At 38.5% G+C, this 7,122-nt stretch overlaps 1 long non-coding RNA gene across 1 annotated transcript; it reads left to right on the forward strand.

Moving 5' to 3' along the window:
* Positions 1 to 5,828: 5,828 nt before the first annotated feature.
* Positions 5,829 to 6,618, forward strand: LOC128126656 (uncharacterized). The gene is made up of 2 exons (XR_008224622.1): positions 5,829 to 5,979; positions 6,213 to 6,618. It is a non-coding gene; the product is annotated as an uncharacterized LOC128126656 (long non-coding RNA).
* The last annotated feature ends 504 nt before the right edge of the window (positions 6,619 to 7,122 follow it).

Genomic DNA, 7,122 nt, shown 5'->3' on the forward strand with positions numbered 1-7,122 from the left:
GGTTACGAGTCTCTTTTTATTATTTTCGTATCGGTTACAATATTACAAAGCAAAACCCAAATAACACACACGCTAATACAAACACACACATGGCCACCCTAGTGGTGGCCGGCGGTGGCACATGGTGGCAAAACCTGAAATAGAGGCGGTAACCACCATGGTTGGCAGCCATGGTGGTCTTCTCGGGGTTTTCTGGTCAACCGAAAACACACACACGTACCCCAACTAGCAACGGAAAAACACACACCAAAACAGCCTCCTCGGGGTGGCGGATGATGACCGGAGTAGTGAGCGGAGAACAAAAAGACGGCGACAGTGGTGGTTTGCAATAGGCATGACCGAAATGGAGATAAAGGAGTGTTTACAGCCAGGAAACGGTGGTAATCCATCACCGGGACAACGACCACAACAACGCAATAACCTCCGGCAGCAGCAACGATGTTCACGACGTCCAACACCGAGAGGAATGACAGGGAAGAGAGAGAGAGAGAGAGGTGGTGGTACACAGCCATGACAACTATCTTCGATGTTCTCAGCTTCATCAACAATCGGATGGCGGCAAGGTGACGGTGGTGAATGTGGGTTGAGGCAGCAACCCACACGCCAACAACAACAGCACGCACGAATGAGTTTTCTGATCTCTTCATGCCTCTTCTTCTTCGCTGGCGACCGAATAAGGTGGTTGTTCAGGTGGTCCTTCGGTGGTGGTGATGAGATGACGACTGAGAGAGAGCGGAGCATGAGATGACGGCTGAGAGAGAGCGGAGCCATAAGGTTTGCGGCTGGAGTATGAAGAGAGAGTGGGGTGACAGTCGACATCACCTTTAGGGTTAGGGTTTGGTAACCTTTAAATACCCGGCTCCATCAAGCTTTTTGCCATAATGTCATCTTTGGTCCTTCCCTTCCCTCTTTATTTCAAACTCAATCCATAATTTATCCTTTTAATATTGCCTTCTGAAATCTCTTTCAAATCCAGTCCAAAATGTTACCATTCAGCCCCTGCCTACTAAAATCCTAACATAATACGTCCCAATAATAGCAAACACCCCCTAACTACTAAAATCCTTTTCGAAACAAGTCCTGAAATTACACTTTAACCCCCGAATAATTCAATTTATATCATTCGGCTCCCAAAAACCAACAATCCACTAAATAATATAGATTTAGGGCGACTATTTGTTCATCAGTCACTTTTTAATTATTAAATAAGCAAAATGTTGCAGTGGAGTTGGAAATTTCCCATACATTCAGATTTGGTGTTGTGAATGTTGAGTCGAGATTTATGAAGTGTTATATTGTTGGGTATTCACTAAAGAGTTTTGATATTTGTGCTTATAGCTTAAAAGGAATGTTCCTCGGAAAAAGAATATATACATATCAAAGAAGTCAGTGGGAGTCATATTGGTTGAATAAATTTGAGATATGACCGATAATGAACCTATAGTTGGAACTAGCTCTCAACCTAAGGTTAGAAAATCAGTTGAGTCAAATGACATTGCCTTATTTCTTTGCAAATCTAGCAGAGTTAGTGTACCTTCAAGTTTTATGATTTTCATCTAATTGTGGAAGGAGATACGTTGATTAGTGATAAAACATTGATCAATTTGGATAAGCCTAATGGCTAATAGTATGCAATGGTGAGCCCTATGGATATCAATAGAAGAGTCCAAGGATAACAATGTAACATCCCCCTCTGGCACGTATCACAATATTGTCCGCTTTGGGCCACTCGGCACGAGGACTTCCCAGGGGGTCACCCATCCTGGTACTACTCCCGCCCGAGCACGCTTAACTGCAGAGTTCTTATGAGATCTGCTGCCCTCACGGCTTTAAAACGCGTTGTGACAAGGAAGGTATCCACACCCCTTATAAGGAGTGTTTAGTTCTCCTTCCAAGCCGATGTGGGATCAGATCTAACCCACTTTCACCCCCCATTATAGGGTTCGACGTCCCCGTCGAACACATCGACCCGTGCCCTAGCTCTGATACCATTTGTAACATCCCCCTCTGGCACGTATCACAATATTGTCCGCTTTGGGCCACTCGGCACGAGGACTTCCCAGGGGGTCACCCATCCTGGTACTACTCCCGCCCGAGCACGCTTAACTGCAGAGTTCTTATGGGATCTGCTGCCCTCACGGCTTTAAAACGCGTTGTGACAAGGAAGGTATCCACACCCCTTTATAAGGAAATGTTTCGTTCTCCTTCCAAGCCGATGTGGGATCATAACGATACCCCACGCTTTAAAGAGCCAACGTCCTCGTTGGTCACGGTTGGCACCCCCTTTTGGTCCAAGCCACCACTCCGAGTCATTGTTGGTCACGGCTACGTTGGTCACGGTTGGCACCCCTCTTTTCAGGTCCAAGCCACCACTCCGTAAGCCACCACTCCAAGTGTTGGCACCCCGAAAGATGGGGACGACTCTGATACCAATGGATACCAATGGGGGGTGAAAGTGGGTTAGATCTGATCTCACATCGGCTTGGAAGGAGAACTAAACACTCCTTATAAGGGGTGTGGATACCTTCCTTGTCACAACGCGTTTTAAAGTCGTGAGGGCAGCAGATCCCATAAGAACTCTGCAGTTAAGCGTGCTCGGGCGGGAGTAGTACCAGGATGGGTGACCCCCTGGGAAGTCCTCGTGCCGAGTGGCCCAAAGCGGACAATATTGTGATACGTGCCAGAGGGGGGTGTTACAAATGGTATCAGAGCTAGGGCACGAGTCGATGTGTTCGACGAGGACGTCGAACCCTATAATGGGGGGTGAAAGTGGGTTAGATCTGATCCCACATCGGCTGGGAAGGAGAACTAAGCATTCCTTATAAGGGGTGTGGATACCTTCCCTATCACAACGCGTTTTAAAGCCGTGAGGGCAGCAGATCCCATAAGAACTCTGCAGTTAAGCGTGCTCGGGCGGGAGTAGTACCAGGATGGGTGACCCCCTGGGAAGTCCTCGTGCCGAGTGGCCCAAAGCGGACAATATTGTGATACGTGTCAGAGGGGGATGTTACAAACAAATTTCTATCCATGGGGGATAACTATTTTTGAAATTGGTTAATCCAAAACCTAGTCTTATGATAGTGGGTTGCGATAAGATCTTTAATGTGAAGACTAACATGGATAAGAATGTACACACATTCAAAACTAGTATGGTAGAAATGGTTTTCGCTCATACTCAAGAAATTGATTATAAGGAAACATTCTCGCCAGTAGCTGAGAAAGTTATGTTTGGTTACTTGTTACCACTGTTTCCTTCTTAGATTAAAGATATGGTAAAGTGGATGTTTAAACAAATTTACTCCATTGGAGACCTTCGAATGATATATGACATATTTTGAAAGGATTTAAACATACAAAGTATCCAAATAAGGTGTGTAGGCTTGAGAAATATATTCATAGATTTAGACAGGAATTGCTTAGCAGGAATCTGTTCTTTCATGAGAAAGTCAAAGAGTGTTGTCTTTCTAGAAGTTCAAAATAGTCTTGAGTACATGCCAAAGTTAGTGGGAGTGTCGTTATCTTCCTAGTATTGCATGTTGATGACAATACCACTCATAGGAAACATTGTTCTAAGTTGCAAGGTGAAAAAGCTCGAGAATTGTTTTGCTATGATGAACAGGGGGAAGTGACATTGATAATTGGTTTTTGGATCTTAAAGTACATATCAGAATGTTTAATAGGGTTCAGTCAAAGCATAATGTGTTGAAAGTTTTCGACAATGAAAATCACAAAGGGGTTATTCATATGCTTCATAGCAAGGATTTGAGCGAATCTCAAATGTTCTTTATACTAATCATGAAAATGACAGGATGAATCTAGTCCTATATGCTCCAAATATAAGATTGATCATGAATGTTATGACTTGTGCTTATTTTGATGTCTCAGATGTTTTGAGCATTATGAGATTGGATTAGAAATTGGCATGACTGAATTGCTAGTTAACTGTCAAGAACATTCTGAGGTATTGAAAGATACCAATGAATAGTTGTTTGTAGACAATAGGGAACATGATATAGAAGAGTTATAGTGACATGAATTTTAGATATGACTTTGAGTCATGGTCTAAATGGATATTCATTTTGAGTTTTAGTATGAAAGGTTTCATGTTGGAGATGGTGGTAGATTTGATAATGTGGGTAAGACCACATTACTGCAAGTGAAATATCCAAGGATCATACATAGACTAGAAGACTTCATAGTTAACCTTGGATTTATTTTGAGTAACAAATTACCATTAGAAACATTATGTGAAAGTGCAGTTATATTGACTAAGGATTCTTGAGATCATAGAAGGTCAATGTATAGAAGGAGGAAATTCCATTGCATCCAAGAAAATGTAAAGGATAAAGATCTATTTGTGAAGTGGATATCCTTTTTCAATGATTCATTCACAATAGTAATGACCAGAGGAAAACATGATATGCATGCTAAGACCATTGGCATGAGAAATGTTGATAAGTTTAGTTGTTAAGTCGATTACCCTGAAGCATTTATACGATAGATAAATCTATAATTGTTATGGTGATTAAATAATAGAGTGTTATTTATATTCAAAGTGTATGATGCTATAGAAAAATTGGTTTATTATTTGGTTTCATTTTTTGTGTTACTTCCGGAATATTAATTTATTTGAAATGCCACAACCAATCATATTTTTGGGAGTAAGTATTGATTTAAGATTGTCATAAATTGATTGTAGATTACCCATATGGATTAGACATTGCATAGGGATTGCTGTAATATTCATGACTACTTAGAAAATATAGATTTTGAGTATAAGTTAAAACCACGCTTAGAGATTACTTTATGGATTCAATCGTGAGTAATTCTAAGATGATAATATCTTATGTTCTTCAAACAGCGATATATAAGTCATATTTTGCAAATCAGTTGTGCATTAGTTTACTCCAACACATCTCGTAAAATGTATGATTATATATTCAAAGTTTATTTGTTCCTTTTTCCTTAATAGGAAAAGAGATATCTTTGGGCCCCTCAATGATTTGTTGCTGGCATCTAAAGTGTTTGGTCGAGCCCGGACTAAATTGATGTTTTCGATTAGTAGTTTGAATTCAATCGTTATAATTCGGGAAATCAAGAAACAAAATCTTGGACTATGAGATTAATTCTAACCCATGTCTCGTGTCCATACGATATCTTGTAGAATGAAGAGATAACTAATCACTTATCTTATGACCAATGTCTAATCAGGTTTTGGCAATGTCTTTGGAAAACAGTCTTTACTGGTTATTCGAAGTTGTACTTGCAATTGTAGTTAGCGACTTATCTAAATGGGAGACTGTTGGATTAAGTGTCTAAGGTCCTAACTAAAATGGTATGACGTTGATGAATAAATGTCAAGTTTTTTTTTTTGGGTTTCCCTCATAACCAGGAAATGGTTTGGATTAATCAAACGAGAGATATAAATGATTTGTTAATTTATTATGTGATTAATAAATTAATTAAAAATAGTTAATAATTAATATGAATTAAATAAAGATATTTAGAATTGATTAATTATTAATAAGAATTAATCTAGAATTACCAGAGGTTAATTGGAATTAATTCAAGGTGCAAGGGGTGAATTGTAATTGTTCAATAGTTGAACAAAAGAGACATTTTTAGAATAATTCATGGCATGGACGGTTTTGGAGCATTTCTAAAGGTTTCTGGAAGGCTCCTGGTAGCAAATAAGAAAAAGGATTTGAATATGGATTAAATCTATTATTTAATCATTCACATTTTGCTTTGTCCCTAAGTTACCTAGACTATAAATAGGACCTTTGGGGTATCTAATTTCGTGGCTCTCTCATACCTAAAAGGGGAGAATGAAATTCTTCTCCTCTCTCCCCTCTCTCCTCTCAATCCTAGGGTTTCTTGAGTTTTAGGTGTGAACCATTAGAGGCTCACACACTATTGGAGTTAGTTTTCCAAGGAGACAACAAATATTCTGATTAGCTTGATTGGAGTCAACAAAAGGTATGTATCCCTAACCATGAATTTTGATTTATAAGTTTTTTTGTTTATAAGTATGTTGCTATTAGATGTGAAAAGACATAGATCCAATTTAGGTTGCGTGTACCCTTAAGTGATAAGTGAAATTCTGCAAGTATATTGTTATCGTAACCGAGAAATCCCATCATAACCGTCCAATCCACATTATGTCCATTATGTGGAATTGATATTAAATATGAATATCACGTCCTTATCAGATGCAAGGTAACACAAGAAGCATGAAAGTGGATCTCAAAGTGGTGTGGTAGTTCTACGAGTCATTTCTCATTCGTGTTAGAAATCATTGAATTTGTGGCTAAATGGGGTAATTTCCCAATTTGATGGCAAGAAACAATAAGGTGTTCAAAAAAAATAGCACCACTCCAACGACTACTACAGACAGTGTCATTACACAATCGTATGTTTGGTTTAAACACATAAGTTCACTTGGTTGTGGTAATTGGTCAGAGCGGGTCTCTCCTTTTATTCATCTTAATTTGTAATATGTATTTTTATAACTTTTCCCTGCCTCGTGCTTTTTAGCTATTTGCTAAGCGTGGGCATTATCAATATATTTTGTTGTTTCCAAAAAAAAAAACTACTTATTAAAAAAAAGTTATGGTTTCTTTCCTTGGTTTTTATAATATTACTATCGCGAGATTTTATATCCTAAGAAATATATTTATATATATTCTACGTATGGTAAAGTTCATCGAGTCAAAAACATTTTTAGGCCGTAGGTGTTTTAAGTCATATTTTAAATACTTAAATTAAACATATATCTTAAGCTATGATTTGTTCCATATATCTACAATTAAATCAATAAGTTTCAACATCAATGGTGTTTCAAATAATTGTTTTGACTTTTAAATTTTAACCTTTAACTCTGACCCTAAAACAGATTGAATGAGTAGGTGACAGAAACCACTTCGCCAATGCATAGAATAACAATGTACTTTGGAATCGAGACCCTCGATAGCATTGAACTTTTGAGTTTTGAATTTTTAGCTTTAAACTTCGATTATGACCCCAAAACAGATCGTCTTTGAAGATTTAATGAACTTTAGACTTTGAAACTTTAATCTTTGAAATTTATTTCCACTCTAAATTAAGTCGGTGACGTCTTTA

The sequence above is a fragment of the Lactuca sativa genome, chromosome 6 (assembly GCF_002870075.4).
Source record: "Lactuca sativa cultivar Salinas chromosome 6, Lsat_Salinas_v11, whole genome shotgun sequence".
In the NCBI taxonomy this organism is placed as follows: domain Eukaryota; kingdom Viridiplantae; phylum Streptophyta; class Magnoliopsida; order Asterales; family Asteraceae; genus Lactuca; species Lactuca sativa.